This window comes from Macaca nemestrina, chromosome 8 (assembly GCF_043159975.1).
Source record: "Macaca nemestrina isolate mMacNem1 chromosome 8, mMacNem.hap1, whole genome shotgun sequence".
In the NCBI taxonomy this organism is placed as follows: Eukaryota; Metazoa; Chordata; class Mammalia; order Primates; family Cercopithecidae; genus Macaca; species Macaca nemestrina.
This window is the reverse complement of record NC_092132.1, coordinates 108,164,357-108,183,750: the sequence shown is the minus strand read 5'-3', so window position 1 is coordinate 108,183,750 and position 19,394 is coordinate 108,164,357.

Here is a 19,394-nt window from a genome sequence, read left to right as displayed (position 1 = left end):
CTGAGAACAGATATTTCGGATCCCTTTGAAGACTATAGGGCCAAAGGAAATATCCTCCGATAACAAAGAGAAGGAAGCTTTCTGAGAAACTTCTTTGTGTTCTGTGAAATCATCTCACAGAGTTACAGCTTTCCCCTCAAGAAGCCTTTCGCTAAGACAGTTCTTGTGGAATTGGCAAAGTGATACTTGGAAGCCCATAGAGGGCTATGGTGAAAAAGGAAATATCCTCAGATGAAATCTGGAAAGAAGCTTTCTGAGAAACTGCTCTGTGATGTGTGACTTCCACTCACAGAGTTACATCTGTATTTCGTGGATCTCTTTGCTAGCCTTATTTCTGTGGAATCTGAGAACAGATATTTCGGATCCCTTTGAAGACTATAGGGCCAAAGGAAATATCCTCCGATAACAAAGAGAAGGAAGCTTTCTGAGAAACTACTTTGTGTTCTGTGAAATCATCTCACAGAGTTACAGCTTTCCCCTCAAGAAGCCTTTCGCTAAGACAGTTCTTGTGGAATTGGCAAAGTGATATTTGGAAGCCCATAGAGGGCTATGGTGAAAAAGGAAATATCCTCAGATGAAATCTGGAAAGAAGCTTTCTGAGAAACTGCTTAGTGTTCTCTTCATTCATCTCACAGAGTTACATCTGTATTTCGTGGATCTCTTTGCTAGCCTTATTTCTGTGGAATCTGAGAACAGATATTTCGGATCCCTTTGAAGACTATAGGGCCAAAGGAAATATCCTCCGATAACAAAGAGAAGGAAGCTTTCTGAGAAACTTCTTTGTGTTCTGTGAAATCATCTCACAGAGTTACAGCTTTCCCCTCAAGAAGCCTTTCGCTAAGACAGTTCTTGTGGAATTGGCAAAGTGATATTTGGAAGCCCATAGAGGGCTATGGTGAAAAAGGAAATATCCTCAGATGAAATCTGGAAAGAAGCTTTCTGAGAAACTGCTCTGTGATGTGTGACTTCCACTCACAGAGTTACATCTGTATTTCGTGGATCTCTTTGCTAGCCTTATTTCTGTGGAATCTGAGAACAGATATTTCGGATCCCTTTGAAGACTATAGGGCCAAAGGAAATATCCTCCGATAACAAAGAGAAGGAAGCTTTCTGAGAAACTTCTTTGTGTTCTGTGAAATCATCTCACAGAGTTACAGCTTTCCCCTCAAGAAGCCTTTCGCTAAGACAGTTCTTGTGGAATTGGCAAAGTGATATTTGGAAGCCCATAGAGGGCTATGGTGAAAAAGGAAATATCCTCAGATGAAATCTGGAAAGAAGCTTTCTGAGAAACTGCTTAGTGTTCTCTTCATTCATCTCACAGAGTTACATCTGTATTTCGTGGATCTCTTTGCTAGCCTTATTTCTGTGGAATCTGAGAACAGATATTTCGGATCCCTTTGAAGACTATAGGGCCAAAGGAAATATCCTCCGATAACAAAGAGAAAGAACCTTTCTGAGAAACTTCTTTGTGTTCTGTGAAATCATCTCACAGAGTTACAGCTTCCCCTCAAGAAGCCTTTCGCTAAGACAGTTCTTGTGGAATTGGCAAAGTGATATTTGGAAGCCCATAGAGGGCTATGGTGAAAAAGGAAATATCCTCAGATGAAATCTGGAAAGAAGCTTTCCGAGAAACTGCTCTGTGATGTGTGACTTCCACTCACAGAGTTACATCTGTATTTCGTGGATCTCTTTGCTAGCCTTATTTCTGTGGAATCTCAGAACAGATATTTCGGATCCCTTTGAAAACTATAGGGCCAAAGGAAATATCCTCTGATAACAAAGAGAAAGAAGCTTTCTGAGAAACTTCTTTGTGTTCTGTGAAATCATCTCACAGAGTTACAGCTTTCCCCTCAAGAAGCCTTTCGCTAAGACAGTTCTTGTGAAATTGGCAAAGTGATATTTGGAAGCCCTTAGAGGGCTATGGTGAAGAAGGAAATATCCTCAGATGAAATCTGTAAAGAAGCTTTCTGAGAAACTGCTTAGTGTTCTGTTCATTCATCTCACAGAGTTACATCTGTATTTCGTGGATCTCTTTGCTAGCCTTATTTCTGTGGAATCTGAGAACAGATATTTCGGATCCCTTTGAAGAGTATAGGGCCAAAGGAAATATCCTCCGATAACAAAGAGAAAGAAGCTTTCTGAAAAACTTCTTTGTGTTCTGTGAAATCATTTCAGGAGTTACAGCTTTCCCCTCAAGAAGCCTTTCGCTAAGACAGTTCTTGTGGAATTGGCAAAGTGATATTTGGAAGCCCATATATTGCTATGGTGAAAAAGGAAATTTCCTCAGATGAAATCTGGAAAGAAGCTTTCTGAGAAACTGCTCTGTGATGTGTGACTTCCACTCACAGAGTTACATCTGTATTTCGTGGATCTCTTTGCTAGCCTTATTTTTGTGGAATCTGAGAACAGATATTTCGGATCCCTTTGAAGACTATAGGGCCAAAGGAAATATCCTCCGATAACAAAGAGAAGGAAGCTTTCTGAGAAACTTCTTTGTGTTCTGTGAAATCATCTCACAGAGTTACAGCTTTCCCCTCAAGAAGCCTTTCGCTAAGACAGTTCTTGTGGAATTGGCAAAGTGATATTTGGAAGCCCATAGAGGGCTATGGTGAAAAAGGAAATATCCTCAGATGAAATCTGGAAAGAAGCTTTCTGAGAAACTGCTCTGTGATGTGTGACTTCCACTCACAGAGTTACATCTGTATTTCGTGGATCTCTTTGCTAGCCTTATTTCTGTGGAATCTGAGAACAGATATTTCGGATCCCTTTGAAGACTATAGGACCAAAGGAAATATCCTCCCATAACAAAGAGAAGGAAGCTTTCTGAGAAACTTCTTTGTGTTCTGTGAAATCATCTCACAGAGTTACAGCTTTCCCCTCAAGAAGCCTTTCGCTAAGACAGTTCTTGTGGAATTGGCAAAGTGATATTTGGAAGCCCATAGAGGGCTATGGTGAAAAAGGAAATATCCTCAGATGAAATCTGGAAAGAAGCTTTCTGAGAAACTGCTTAGTGTTCTGTTCATTCATCTCACAGAGTTACATCTGTTTTTCGTGGATCTCTTTGCTAGCCTTATTTCTGTGGAATCTGAGAACAGATATTTCGGATCCCTTTGAAGACTATAGGGCCAAAGGAAATATCCTCCGATAACAAAGAGAAAGAAGCTTTCTGAGAAACTTCTTTGTGTTCTGTGAAATCATCTCACACAGTTACAGCTTTCCCCTCAAGAAGTCTTTCGGTAAGCCAGTTCTTGTGGAATTGGCAAAGTGATATTTGGAAGCCCATAGAGGGCTATGGTGAAAAAGGAAATATCCTCAGATGAAATCTGTAAAGAAGCTTTCTGAGAAACTGCTCTGTGATGTGTGACTTCCACTCACAGAGTTACATCTATATTTCGTGGATCTCTTTGCTAGCCTTATTTCTGTGGAATCTGAGAACAGATATTTCGGATCCCTTTGAAGACTATAGGGCCAAAGGAAATATCCTCCGACAACAAAGAGAGAGAAGCTTTCTGAGAAACTTCTTTGTGTTCTGTGAAATCATCTCACAGAGTTACAGCTTTCCCCTCAAGAAGCCTTTCGCTAAGTCAGTTCTTGTGGAATTGGCAAAGTGATATTTGGAAGCCCATAGAGGGCTATGTTGAAAAAGGAAATATCCTCAGATGATCTCTGGAAAGAAGCTTTCTGAGAAACTGCTCTGTGATGTGTGACTTCCACTCACAGAGTTACATCTGTATTTCGTGGATCTCTTTCCTAGCCTTATTTCTGTGGAATCTGAGAACAGATATTTCGGATCCCTTTGAAGACTATAGGGCCAAAGGAAATATCCTCCGATAACAAAGAGAAGGAAGCTTTCTGAGAAACTTCTTTAGTTCTGTGAAATCATCTCACAGAGTTACAGCTTTCCCCTCAAGAAGCCTTTCGCTAAGACAGTTCTTGTGGAATTGGCAAAGTGATATTTGGAAGCCATTAGAGGGCTATGGTGAAGAAGGAAATATCCTCAGATGAAATCTGGAAAGAAGCTTTCTGAGAAACTGCTTAGTGTTCTGTTCATTCATCTCACAGAGTTACATCTATATTTCGTGGATCTCTTTGCTAGCCTTATTTCTGTGGAATCTGAGAACAGATATTTCGGATCCCTTTGAAGACTATAGGGCCAAAGGAAATATCCTCCGACAACAAAGAGAGAGAAGCTTTCTGAGAAACTTCTTTGTGTTCTGTGAAATCATCTCACAGAGTTACAGCTTTCCCCTCAAGAAGCCTTTCGCTAAGACAGTTCTTGTGGAATTGGCAAAGTGATATTTGGAAGCCCATAGAGGGCTATGTTGAAAAAGGAAATATCCTCAGATGATCTCTGGAAAGAAGCTTTCTGAGAAACTGCTCTGTGATGTGTGACTTCCACTCACAGAGTTACATCTGTATTTCGTGGATCTCTTTCCTAGCCTTATTTCTGTGGAATCTGAGAACAGATATTTCGGATCCCTTTGAAGACTATAGGGCCAAAGGAAATATCCTCCGATAACAAAGAGAAGGAAGCTTTCTGAGAAACTTCTTTAGTTCTGTGAAATCATCTCACAGAGTTACAGCTTTCCCCTCAAGAAGCCTTTCGCTAAGACAGTTCTTGTGGAATTGGCAAAGTGATATTTGGAAGCCATTAGAGGGCTATGGTGAAGAAGGAAATATCCTCAGATGAAATCTGGAAAGAAGCTTTCTGAGAAACTGCTTAGTGTTCTGTTCATTCATCTCACAGAGTTACATCGGTATTTCGTGGATCTCTTGGATACCCTTATTTCTGTGGAATCTGAGAACAGATATTTCGGATCCCTTTGAAGACTATAGGGCCAAAGGAAATATCCTGCGATAACAAAGAGAAAGAAGCTTTCTGAGAAACTTCTTTGTGTTCTGTGAAATCATCTCACAGAGTTACAGCTTTCCCCTCAAGAAGCCTTTCGCTAAGACAGTTCTTATGGAATTGGCAAAGTGATATTTGGAAGCCCATAGAGGGCTATGGTGAAAAAGGAAATATCCTCAGATGAAATCTGGAAAGAAGCTTTCTGAGAAACTGCTCTGTGATGTGTGACTTCCACTCACAGAGTTACATCTGTATTTAGTGGATCTCTTTGCTAGCCTTATTTCTGTGGAATCTCAGAACAGATATTTCAGATCCCTTTGAAGACTATAGGACCAAAGGAAATATCCTCCCATAACAAAGAGAAGGAAGCTTTCTGAGAAACTTCTTTGTGTTCTGTGAAATCATCTCACAGAGTTACAGCTTTCCCCTCAAGAAGCCTTTCGCTAAGACAGTTCTTGTGGAATTGGCAAAGTGATATTTGGAAGTCCATAGAGGGCTATGGTGAAAAAGGAAATATCCTCAGATGAAATCTGGAAAGAAGCTTTCTGAGAAACTGCTTAGTGTTCTGTTCATTCATCTCACAGAGTTACATCTCTATTTCGTGGATCTTTTTGCTAGCCTTATTTCTGTGGAATCTGAGAACAGATATTTCGGATCCCTTTGAAGACTATAGGGCCAAAGGAAATATCCTCCGATAACAAAGAGAAAGAAGCTTTCTGAGAAACTTCTTTGTGTTCTGTGAAATCATCTCACACAGTTACAGCTTTCCCCTCAAGAAGCCTTTCGCTAAGACAGTTCTTGTGGAATTGGCAAAGTGATATTTGGAAGCCCATAGAGGGCTATGGTGAAAAAGGAAATATCCTCAGATGAAATCTGGAAAGAAGCTTTCTGAGAAACTGCTCTGTGATGTGTGACTTCCACTCACAGAGTTACATCTGTATTTCGTGGATCTCTTTGCTAGCCTTATTTCTGTGGAATCTGAGAACAGATATTTCGGATCCCATTGAAGACTATAGGGCCAAAGGAAATATCCTCCCATAACAAAGAGAAGGAAGCTTTCTGAGAAACTTCTTTGTGTTCTGTGAAATCATCTCACAGAGTTACAGCTTTCCCCTCAAGAAGCCTTTCGCTAAGACAGTTCTTGTGGAATTGGCAAAGTGATATTTGGAAGCCCATAGAGGGCTATGGTGAAAAAGGAAATATCCTCAGATGAAATCTGGAAAGAAGCTTTCTGAGAAACTGCTTAGTGTTCTGTTCATTCATCTCACAGAGTTACATCTGTATTTCGTGGATGTCTTTGCTAGCCTTATTTCTGTGGAATCTGAGAACAGATATTTCGGATCCCTTTGAAGACTATAGGGCCAAAGGAAATATCCTCCGATAACAAAGAGAAAGAAGCTTTCTGAGAAACTTCTTTGTGTTCTGTGAAATCATCTCACACAGTTACAGCTTTCCCCTCAAGAAGTCTTTCGGTAAGCCAGTTCTTGTGGAATTGACAAAGTGATATTTAGAAGCCCATAGAGGGCTATGGTGAAAAAGGAAATATCCTCAGATGAAATCTGGAAAGAAGCTTTCTGAGAAACTGCTCTGTGATGTGTGACTTCCACTCACAGAGTTACATCTGTATTTCGTGGATCTCTTTGCTAGCCTTATTTCTGTGGAATCTGAGAACAGATATTTCGGATCCCTTTGAAAACTATAGGGCCAAAGGAAATATCCTCTGATAACAAAGAGAAAGAAGCCTTCTGAGAAACTTCTTTGTGTTCTGTGAAATCATCTCACAGAGTTACAGCTTTCCCCTCAAGAAGCCTTTCGCTAAGACAGTTCTTGTGGAATTGGCAAAGTGATATTTGGAAGCCCTTAGATGGCTATGGTGAAGAAGGAAATATCCTCAGATGAAATCTGGAAAGAAGCTTTCTGAGAAACTGCTTAGTGTTCTGTTCATTCATCTCACAGAGTTACATCGGTATTTCGTGGATCTCTTGGATACCCTTATTTCTGTGGAATCTGAGAACAGATATTTCGGATCCCTTTGAAGACTATAGGGCCAAAGGAAATATCCTGCTATAACAAAGAGAAAGAACCTTTCTGAGAAACTTCTTTGTGTTCTGTGAAATCATCTCACAGAGTTACATCTTTCCCCTCAAGAAGCCTTTCGCTAAGACAGTTCTTGTGGAATTGGCAAAGTGATATTTGGAAGCCCATAGAGGGCTATGGTGAAAAAGGAAATATCCTCAGATGAAATCTGGAAAGAAGCTTTCTGAGAAACTGCTCTGTGATGTGTGACATCCACTCACAGAGTTACATCTGCATTTCGTGGATCTCTTTGCTAGCCTTATTTCTGTGGAATCTGAAAACAGATATTTCGGATCCCTTTGAAGACTATAGGGCCAAAGGAAATATTCTCCGATAACAAAGAGAAAGAAGCTTTCTGAGAAACTTCTTTGTGTTCTGTGAAATCATCTCACAGAGTTACAACTTTCCCCTCAAGAAGCCTTTCGCTAAGACAGTTCTTGTGGAATTGGCAAAGTGATATTTGGAAGCCCATAGAGGGCTATGGTGAAAAAGGAAATATCCTCAGATGAAATCTGGAAAGAAGCTTTCTGAGAAACTGCTTAGTGTTCTGTTCATTCATCTCACAGAGTTACATCTGTATTTCGTGGATCTCTTTGCTAGCCTTATTTCTGTGGAATCTGAGAACAGATATTTCGGATCCCTTTGAAGACTATAGGGCCAAAGGAAATATCCTCCGATAACAAAGAGAAAGGAGCTTTCTGAGAAACTTCTTTGTGTTCTGTGAAATCATCTCACAGAGTTACAGCTTTCCCCTCAAGAAGCCTTTCGCTAAGACAGTTCTTGTGGAATTGGCAAAGTGATATTTGGAAGCCCATAGAGGGCTATGGTGAAAAAGGAAATATCCTCAGATGAAATCTGGAAAGAAGCTTTCTGAGAAACTGCTTAGTGTTCCTTTCATTCATCTCACAGAGTTACATCTGTATTTCGTGGATCTCTTTGCTAGCCTTATTTCTGTGGAATCTGAGAACAGATATTTCGGATCCCTTTGAAGACTATAGAGCCAAAGGAAATATCCTCAGATAACAAAGAGAAAGAAGCTTTCTGAGAAACTTCTTTGTGTTCTGTGAAATCATCTCACACAGTTACAGCTTTCCCCTCAAGAAGTCTTTCGGTAAGCCAGTTCTTGAGAATTGGCAAAGTGATATTTGGAAGCCCATAGAGGGCTATGGTGAAAAAGGAAATATCCTCAGATGAAATCTGGAAAGAAGCTTTCTGAGAAACTGCTCTGTGATGTGTGACATCCACTCACAGAGTTACATCTGTATTCCGTGGATCTCTTTACTAGCCTTATTTCTGTGGAATCTGAAAACAGATATTTCGGATCCCTTTGAAGACTATAGGGCCAAAGGAAATATCCTCCGATAACAAAGAGAAAGAAGCTTTCTGAGAAACTTCTTTGTGTTCTGAGAAATCATCTCACAGAGTTACAACTTTCCCCTCAAGAAGCCTTTCGATAAGACAGTTTTTGTGGAATTGGCAAAGTGATATTTGGAAGCCCATAGAGGGCTATGTTGAAAAAGGAAATATCCTCAGATGAAATCTGGAAAGAAGCTTTCTGAGAAACTGCTCTGTGATGTGTTACTTCCACTCACAGAGTTACATCTGTATTTCGTGGATCTCATTGCTAGCCTTATTTCTGTGGAATCTGAGAACAGATATTTCGGATCCCTTTGAAGACTATAGGGCCAAAGGAAATATCCTCCGATAACAAAGAGAAGGAAGCTTTCTGAGAAACTTCTTTGTGTTCTGTGAAATCATCTCACAGAGTTACAGCTTTCCCCTCAAGAAGCCTTTCGCTAAGACAGTTCTTGTGGAATTGGCCTAGTGATATTTGGAAGCCCATAGAGGGCTATGGTGAAAAAGGAAATATCCTCAGATGAAATCTGGAAAGAAGCTTTCTGAGAAACTGCTTAGTGTTCTGTTCATTCATCTCACAGAGTTACATCTGTATTTCGTGGATCTCTTTGCTAGCCTTATTTCTGTGGAATCTGAGAACAGATATTTCGGATCCCTTTGAAGACTATAGGGCCAAAGGAAATATCCTCCGATAACAAAGGGAAGGAAGCTTTCTGAGAAACTTCTTTGTGTTCTGTGAAATCATCTCACAGAGTTACAGCTTTCCCCTAAAGAAGCCTTTCGCTAAGACAGTTCTTGTGGAATTGGCAAAGTGATATTTGGAAGCCCATAGAGGGCTATGGTGAAAAAGGAAATATCCTCAGATGAAATCTGGAAAGAAGCTTTCTGAGAAACTGTTTAGTGTTCTGTTCATTCATCTCACAGAGTTACATCTGTATTTCGTGGATCTCTTTGCTAGCCTTATTTCTGTGGAATCTGAGAACAGATATTTCGGATCCCTTTGAAGACTATAGGGCCAAAGGAAATATCCTCCGATAACAAAGAGAAAGAACCTTTCTGAGAAACTTCTTTGTGTTCTGTGAAATCATCTCACACAGTTACAGCTTTCCCCTCAAGAAGCCTTTCGCTAAGACAGTTCTTGTGGAATTGGCAAAGTGATATTTGGAAGCCCATAGAGGGCTATGGTGAAAAAGGAAATATCCTCAGATGAAATCTGGAAAGAAGCTTTCTGAGAAACTGCTCTGTGATGTGTGACTTCCACTCACAGAGTTACATCTGTATTTCGTGGATCTCTTTGCTAGCCTTATTTCTGTGGAATCTGAGAACAGATATTTCGGATCCCTTTGAAGACTATAGGGCCAAAGGAAATATCCTCCGATAACAAAGAGAAAGGAGCTTTCTGAGAAACTTCTTTGTGTTCTGTGAAATCATCTCACAGAGTTACAGCTTTCCCCTCAAGAAGCCTTTCGCTAAGACAGTTCTTGTGGAATTGGCAAAGTGATATTTGGAAGCCCATAGAGGGCTATGGTGAAAAAGGAAATATCCTCAGATGAAATCTGGAAAGAAGCTTTCCGAGAAACTGCTCTGTGATGTGTGACTTCCACTCACAGAGTTACATCTGTATTTCGTGGATCTCTTTGCTACCCTTATTTCTGTGGAATCTGAGAACAGATATTTCGGATCCCTTTGAAGAGTATAGAGCCAAAGGAAATATCCTCAGATAACAAAGAGAAAGAAGCTTTCTGAGAAACTTCTTTGTGTTCTGTGAAATCATCTCACACAGTTACAGCTTTCCCCTCAAGAAGTCTTTCGGTAAGCCAGTTCTTGTGGAATTGGCAAAGTGATATTTGGAAGCCCATAGAGGGCTATGGTGAAAAAGGAAATATCCTCAGATGAAATCTGGAAAGAAGCTTTCTGAGAAACTGCTCTGTGATGTGTGACATCCACTCACAGATTTCCATCTGTATTTCGTGGATCTCTTTACTAGCCTTATTTCTGTGGAATCTGAAAACAGATATTTCGGATCCCTTTGAAGACTATAGGGCCAAAGGAAATATCCTCCGATAACAAAGAGAAAGAAGCTTTCTGAGAAACTTCTTTGTGTTCTGAGAAATCATCTCACAGAGTTACAACTTTCCCCTCAAGAAGCCTTTCGATAAGACAGTTTTTGTGGAATTGGCAAAGTGATATTTGGAAGCCCATAGAGGGCTATGTTGAAAAAGGAAATATCCTCAGATGAAATCTGGAAAGAAGCTTTCTGAGAAACTGCTCTGTGATGTGTTACTTCCACTCACAGAGTTACATCTGTATTTCGTGGATCTCTTTGCTAGCCTTATTTCTGTGGAATCTGACAACAGATATTTCGGATCCCTTTGAAGACTATAGGGCCAAAGGAAATATCCTCCGATAACAAAGAGAAGGAAGCTTTCTGAGAAACTTCTTTGTGTTCTGTGAAATCATCTCACAGAGTTACAGCTTTCCCCTCAAGAAGCCTTTCGCTAAGACAGTTCTTGTGGAATTGGCAAAGTGATATTTGGAAGCCCTTAGAGGGCTATGGTGAAGAAGGAAATATCCTCAGATGAAATCTGGAAAGAATCTTTCTGAGAAACTGCTTAGTGTTCTGTTCATTCATCTCACAGAGTTACATCGGTATTTCGTGGATCTCTTGGATACCCTTATTTCTGTGGAATCTGAGAACAGATATTTCGGATCCCTTTGAAGACTATAGGGCCAAAGGAAATATCCTCCGATAACAAAGAGAAAGAACCTTTCTGAGAAACTTCTTTGTGTTCTGTGAAATCATCTCACACAGTTACAGCTTTCCCCTCAAGAAGCCTTTCGCTAAGACAGTTCTTGTGGAATTGGCAAAGTGATATTTGGAAGCCCATAGAGGGCTATGGTGAAAAAGGAAATATCCTCAGATGAAATCTGGAAAGAAGCTTTCTGAGAAACTGCTCTGTGATGTGTGACTTCCACTCACAGAGTTACATCTGTATTTCGTGGATCTCTTTGCTAGCCTTATTTCTGTGGAATCTGAGAACAGATATTTCGGATCCCTTTGAAGACTATAGGGCCAAAGGAAATATCCTCCCATAACAAAGAGAAGGAAGCTTTCTGAGAAACTTCTTTGTGTTCTGTGAAATCATCTCACAGAGTTACAGCTTTCCCCTCAAGAAGCCTTTCGCTAAGACAGTTCTTGTGGAATTGGCAAAGTGATATTTGGAAGCCCATAGAGGGCTATGGTGAAAAAGGAAATATCCTCAGATGAAATCTGGAAAGAAGCTTTCTGAGAAACTGCTTAGTGTTCTGTTCATTCATCTCACAGAGTTACATCTGTATTTCGTGGATCTCTTTGCTAGCCTTATTTCTGTGGAATCTGAGAACAGATATTTCGGATCCCTTTGAAGACTATAGGGCCAAAGGAAATATCCTCCGATAACAAAGAGAAAGAAGCTTTCTGAGAAACTTCTTTGTGTTCTGTGAAATCATCTCACACAGTTACAGCTTTCCCCTCAAGAAATCTTTCGGTAAGCCAGTTCTTGTGGAATTGGCAAAGTGATATTTGGAAGCCCATAGAGGGCTATGGTGAAAAAGGAAATATCCTCAGATGAAATCTGGAAAGAAGCTTTCTGAGAAAGTGCTCTGTGATGTGTGACATCCACTCACAGAGTTACATCTGTATTTCGTGGATCTCTTTGCTAGCCTTATTTCTGTGGAATCTGAAAACAGATATTTCGGATCCCTTTGAAGACTATAGGGCCAAAGGAAACATCCTCCGATAACAAAGAGAAAGAACCTTTCTGAGAAACTTCTTTGTGTTCTGTGAAATCATCTCACAGAGTTACAACTTTCCCCTCAAGAAGCCTTTCGATAAGACAGTTTTTGTGGAATTGGCAAAGTGATATTTGGAAGCCCATAGAGGGCTATGGTGAAAAAGGAAATATCCTCAGATGAAATCTGGAAAGAAGCTTTCTGAGAAAGTGCTCTGTGATGTGTGACTTCCACTCACAGAGTTACATCTGTATTTCGTGGATCTCTTTGCTAGCCTTATTTCTGTGGAATCTGACAACAGATATTTCGGATCCCTTTGAAGACTATAGGGCCAAAGGAAATATCCTCCGATAACAAAGAGAAGGAAGCTTTCTGAGAAACTTCTTTGTGTTCTGTGAAATCATCTCACAGAGTTACAGCTTTCTCCTCAAGAAGCCTTTCGCTAAGACAGTTCTTGTGGAATTGGCAAAGTGATATTTGGAAGCCCATAGAGGGCTATGGTGAAAAAGGAAATATCCTCAGATGAAATCTGGAAAGAAGCTTTCTGAGAAACTGCTTAGTGTTCTGTTCATTCATCTCACAGAGTTACATCTGTATTTCGTGGATCTCTTTGCTAGCCTTATTTCTGTGGAATCTGAGAACAGATATTTCGGATCCCTTTGAAGACTAAAGGGCCAAAGGAAATATCCTCCGATAACAAAGAGAAAGAACCTTTCTGAGAAACTTCTTTGTGTTCTGTGAAATCATCTCACAGAGTTACAGCTTTCCCCTCAAGAAGCCTTTCGCTAAGACAGTTCTTGTGGAATTGGCAAAGTGATATTTGGAAGCCCATAGAGGGCTATGGTGAAAAAGGTAATTTCCTCAGATGAAATCTGGAAAGAAGCTTTCTGAGAAACTGCTCTGTGATGTGTGATTTCCACTCACAGAGTTACATCTGTATTTCGTGGATCTCTTTGCTACCCTTATTTCTGTGGAATCTGAGAACAGATATTTCGGATCCCTTTGAAGACTATAGGGCCAAAGGAAATATCCTCCGATAACAAAGAGAAGGAAGCTTTCTGAGAAACTTCTTTGTGTTCTGTGAAATCATCTCACACAGTTACAGCTTTCCCCTCAAGAAGCCTTTCGCTAAGACAGTTCTTGTGGAATTGGCAAAGTGATATTTGGAAGCCCATAGAGGGCTATGGTGAAAAAGGAAATATCCTCAGAGGAAATCTGTAAAGAAGCTTTCTGAGAAACTGCTCTGTGATGTGTGACTTCCACTCACAGATTTACATCTGTATTTCGTGGATCTCTTTGCTAGCCTTATTTTTGTGGAATCTGAGAACAGATATTTCGGATCCCTTTGAAGACTATAGGGCCAAAGGAAATATCCTCCGATAACAAAGAGAAGTAAGCTTTCTGGGAAACTTCTTTGTGTTCTGTGAAATCATCTCACAGAGTTACAGCTTTCCCCTCAAGAAGCCTTTCGCTAAGACAGTTCTTGTGGAATTGGCAAAGTGATATTTGGAAGCCCATAGAGGGCTATGGTGAAAAAGGAAATATCCTCAGATGAAATCTGGAAAGAAGCTTTCTGAGAAACTGCTTAGTGTTCTGTTCATTCATTACACAGAGTTACATCTGTATTTCGTGGATCTCTTTGCTAGCCTTATTTCTGTGGAATCTGAGAACAGATATTTCGGATCCCTTTGAAGACTATAGGGCCAAAGGAAATATCCTCCGATAACAAAGAGAAAGAAGCTTTCTGAGAAACTTCTTTGTGTTCTGTGAAATCATCTCACAGAGTTACAACTTTCCCCTCAAGAAGCCTTTCGATAAGACAGTTTTTGTGGAATTGGCAAAGTGATATTTGGAAGCCCATAGAGGGCTATGGTGAAAAAGGAAATATCCTCAGATTAAATCTGGAAAGAAGCTTTCTGAGAAACTGCTCTGTGATGTGTGACTTCCACTCACAGAGTTACATCTGTATTTCGTGGATCTCTTTGCTAGCCTTATTTCTGTGGAATCTGACAACAGATATTTCGGATCCCTTTGAAGACTATAGGGCCTAAGGAAATATCCTCCGATAACAAAGAGAAGGAAGCTTTCTGAGAAACTTCTTTTTGTTCTGTGAAATCATCTCACAGAGTTACAGCTTTCCCCTCAAGAAGCCTTTCGCTAAGAGAGGTCTTGTGGAATTGGAAAAGTGATATTTGGAAGCCCATAGAGGGCTATGGTGAAAAAGGAAATATCCTCAGATGAAATCTGGAAAGAAGCTTTCTGAGAAACTGCTTAGTGTTCTGTTCATTCATCTCACAGAGTTACATCTGTATTTCGTGGATCTCTTTGCTAGCCTTATTTCTGTGGAATCTGAGAACAGATATTTCGGATCCCTTTGAAGACTATAGGGCCAAAGGAAATATCCTCCGATAACAAAGAGAAAGAACCTTTCTGAGAAACTTCTTTGTGTTCTGTGAAATCATCTCACAGAGTTACAGCTTTCCCCTCAAGAAGCCTTTCGCTAAGACAGTTCTTGTGGAATTGGCAAAGTGATATTTGGAAGCCCATAGAGGGCTATGGTGAAGAAGGAAATATCCTCAGATGAAATCTGGAAAGAAGCTTTCTGAGAAACTGCTCTGTGATGTGTGACTTCCACTCACAGAGTTACATCTGTATTTCGTGGATCTCTTTGCTAGCCTTATTTCTGTGGAATCTGAGAACAGATATTTCGGATCCCTTTGAAGACTATAGGGCCAAAGGAAATATCCTCCCATAACAAAGAGAAGGAAGCTTTCTGAGAAACTTCTTTGTGTTCTGTGAAATCATCTCACAGAGTTACAGCTTTCCCCTCAAGAAGCCTTTCGCTAAGACAGTTCTTGTGGAATTGGCAAAGTGATATTTGGAAGCCCATAGAGGGCTATGGTGAAAAAGGAAATATCCTCAGATGAAATCTGGAAAGAAGCTTTCTGAGAAACTGCTTAGTGTTCTGTTCATTCATCTCACAGAGTTACATCTGTATTTCGTGGATCTCTTTGCTAGCCTTATTTCTGTGGAATCTGAGAACAGATATTTCGGATCCCTTTGAAGACTATAGGGCCAAAGGAAATATCCTCCGATAACAAAGAGAAAGAAGCTTTCTGAGAAACTTCTTTGTGTTCTGTGAAATCATCTCACACAGTTACAGCTTTCCCCTCAAGAAATCTTTCGGTAAGCCAGTTCTTGTGGAATTGGCAAAGTGATATTTGGAAGCCCATAGAGGGCTATGGTGAAAAAGGAAATATCCTCAGATGAAATCTGGAAAGAAGCTTTCTGAGAAAGTGCTCTGTGATGTGTGACATCCACTCACAGAGTTACATCTGTATTTCGTGGATCTCTTTGCTAGCCTTATTTCTGTGGAATCTGAAAACAGATATTTCGGATCCCTTTGAAGACTATAGGGCCAAAGGAAACATCCTCCGATAACAAAGAGAAAGAACCTTTCTGAGAAACTTCTTTGTGTTCTGTGAAATCATCTCACAGAGTTACAACTTTCCCCTCAAGAAGCCTTTCGATAAGACAGTTTTTGTGGAATTGGCAAAGTGATATTTGGAAGCCCATAGAGGGCTATGGTGAAAAAGGAAATATCCTCAGATGAAATCTGGAAAGAAGCTTTCTGAGAAAGTGCTCTGTGATGTGTGACTTCCACTCACAGAGTTACATCTGTATTTCGTGGATCTCTTTGCTAGCCTTATTTCTGTGGAATCTGACAACAGATATTTCGGATCCCTTTGAAGACTATAGGGCCAAAGGAAATATCCTCCGATAACAAAGAGAAGGAAGCTTTCTGAGAAACTTCTTTGTGTTCTGTGAAATCATCTCACAGAGTTACAGCTTTCTCCTCAAGAAGCCTTTCGCTAAGACAGTTCTTGTGGAATTGGCAAAGTGATATTTGGAAGCCCATAGAGGGCTATGGTGAAAAAGGAAATATCCTCAGATGAAATCTGGAAAGAAGCTTTCTGAGAAACTGCTTAGTGTTCTGTTCATTCATCTCACAGAGTTACATCTGTATTTCGTGGATCTCTTTGCTAGCCTTATTTCTGTGGAATCTGAGAACAGATATTTCGGATCCCTTTGAAGACTAAAGGGCCAAAGGAAATATCCTCCGATAACAAAGAGAAAGAACCTTTCTGAGAAACTTCTTTGTGTTCTGTGAAATCATCTCACAGAGTTACAGCTTTCCCCTCAAGAAGCCTTTCGCTAAGACAGTTCTTGTGGAATTGGCAAAGTGATATTTGGAAGCCCATAGAGGGCTATGGTGAAGAAGGAAATATCCTCAGATGAAATCTGGAAAGAAGCTTTCTGAGAAACTTCTCTGTGATGTGTGACTTCCACTCACAGAGTTACATTTGTATTTAGTGGATCTCTTTGCTAGCCTTATTTCTGTGGAATCTGAGAACAGATATTTCGGATCCCTTTGAAGACTATAGGGCCAAAGGAAATATCCTCCCATAGCAAAGAGAAGGAAGCTTTCTGAGAAACTTCTTTGTGTTCTGTGAAATCATCTCACAGAGTTACAGCTTTCCCCTCAAGAAGCCTTTCGCTAAGACAGTTCTTGTGGAATTGGCAAAGTGATATTTGGAAGCCCATAGAGGGCTATGTTGAAAAAGGAAATATCTTCTGATGAAATCTGGAAAGAAGCTTTCTGAGAAACTCCATAGTGTTCTGTTCATTCATCTCACAGAGTTACATCTGTATTTCGTGGATCTCTTTGCTAGCCTTATTTCTGTGGAATCTGAGAACAGATATTTCGGATCCCTTTGAAGACTATAGGGCCAAAGGAAATATCCTCCGATAACAAAGAGAAAGAACCTTTCTGAGAAACTTCTTTGTGTTCTGCGAAATCATCTCACAGAGTTACAGCTTTCCCCTCAAGAAGCCTTTCGCTAAGACAGTTCTTGTGGAATTGGCAAAGTGATATTTGGAAGCCCATAGAGGACTATGTTGAAAAAGGAAATTTCCTCAGATGAAATCTGGAAAGAAGCTTTCTGAGAAACTGCTCTGTGATGTGTGATTTCCACTCACAGAGTTACATCTGTATTTCGTGGATCTCTTTGCTACCCTTATTTCTGTGGAATCTGAGAACAGATATTTCGGATCCCTTTGAAGACTATAGGGCCAAAGGAAATATCCTCCGATAACAAAGAGAAGGAAGCTTTCTGAGAAACTTCTTTGTGTTCTGTGAAATCATCTCAAAGAGTTACAGCTTTCCCCTCAAGAAGCCTTTCGCTAAGACAGTTCTTGTGGAATTGGCAAAGTGATATTTGGAAGCCCATAGAGGGCTATGGTGAAAAAGGAAATATCCTCAGATGAAATCTGGAAAGAAGCTTTCTGAGAAACTGCTTAGTGTTCTGTTCATTCATCTCACAGAGTTACATCTGTATTTCGTGGATCTCTTTGCTAGCCTTATTTCTGTGGAATCTGAGAACAGATATTTCGGATCCCTTTGAAGACTAAAGGGCCAAAGGAAATATCCTCCGATAACAAAGAGAAAGAACGTTTCTGAGAAACTTCTTTGTGTTCTGTGAAATCATCTCACAGAGTTACAGCTTTCCCCTCAAGAAGCCTTTCGCTAAGACAGTTCTTGTGGAATTGGCAAAGAGATATTTGGAAGCCCATAGAGGGCTATGGTGAAAAAGGTAATTTCCTCAGATGAAATCTGGAAAGAAGCTTTCTGAGAAACTGCTCTGTGATGTGTGATTTCCACTCACAGAGTTACATCTGTATTTCGTGGATCTCTTTGCTACCCTTATTTCTGTGGAATCTGAGAACAGATATTTCGGATCCCTTTGAAGACTATAGGGCCAAAGGAAATATCCTCCGATAACAAAGAGAAGGAAGCTTTCTGAGAAACTTCTTTGTGTTCTGTGAAATCATCTCACAGAGTTACAGCTTTCCCCTCAAGAAGCCTTTCGCTAAGACAGTTCTTGTGGAATTGGCAAAGTGATATTTGGAAGCCCATAGAGGGCTATGGTGAAAAAGGAAATATCCTCAGAGGAAATCTGTAAAGAAGCTTTCTGAGAAACTGCTCTGTGATGTGTGACTTCCACTCACAGATTTACATCTGTATTTCGTGGATCTCTTTGCTAGCCTTATTTTTGTGGAATCTGAGAACAGATATTTCGGATCCCTTTGAAGACTATAGGGCCAAAGGAAATATCCTCCGATAACAAAGAGAAGTAAGCTTTCTGGGAAACTTCTTTGTGTTCTGTGAAATCATCTCACAGAGTTACAGCTTTCCCCTCAAGAAGCCTTTCGCTAAGACAGTTCTTGTGGAATTGGCAAAGTGATATTTGGAAGCCCATAGAGGGCTATGGTGAAAAAGGAAATATCCTCAGATGAAATCTGGAAAGAAGCTTTCTGAGAAACTGCTTAGTGTTCTGTTCATTCATTACACAGAGTTACATCTGTATTTCGTGGATCTCTTTGCTAGCCTTATTTCTGTGGAATCTGAGAACAGATATTTCGGATCCCTTTGAAGACTATAGGGCCAAAGGAAATATCCTCCGATAACAAAGAGAAAGAAGCTTTCTGAGAAACTTCTTTGTGTTCTGTGAAATCATCTCACAGAGTTACAACTTTCCCCTCAAGAAGCCTTTCGATAAGACAGTTTTTGTGGAATTGGCAAAGTGATATTTGGAAGCCCATAGAGGGCTATGGTGAAAAAGGAAATATCCACAGATTAAATCTGGAAAGAAGCTTTCTGAGAAACTGCTCTGTGATGTGTGACTTCCACTCACAGAGTTACATCTGTATTTCGTGGATCTCTTTGCTAGCCTTATTTCTGTGGAATCTGACAACAGATATTTCGGATCCCTTTGAAGACTATAGGGCCTAAGGAAATATCCTCCGATAACAAAGAGAAGGAAGCTTTCTGAGAAACTTCTTTTTGTTCTGTGAAATCATCTCACAGAGTTACAGCTTTCCCCTCAAGAAGCCTTTCGCTAAGAGAGGTCTTGTGGAATTGGAAAAGTGATATTTGGAAGCCCATAGAGGGCTATGGTGAAAAAGGAAATATCCTCAGATGAAATCTGGAAAGAAGCTTTCTGAGAAACTGCTTAGTGTTCTGTTCATTCATCTCACAGAGTTACATCTGTATTTCGTGGATCTCTTTGCTAGCCTTATTTCTGTGGAATCTGAGAACAGATATTTCGGATCCCTTTGAAGACTATAGGGCCAAAGGAAATATCCTCCGATAACAAAGAGAAAGAACCTTTCTGAGAAACTTCTTTGTGTTCTGTGAAATCATCTCACAGAGTTACAGCTTTCCCCTCAAGAAGCCTTTCGCTAAGACAGTTCTTGTGGAATTGGCAAAGTGATATTTGGA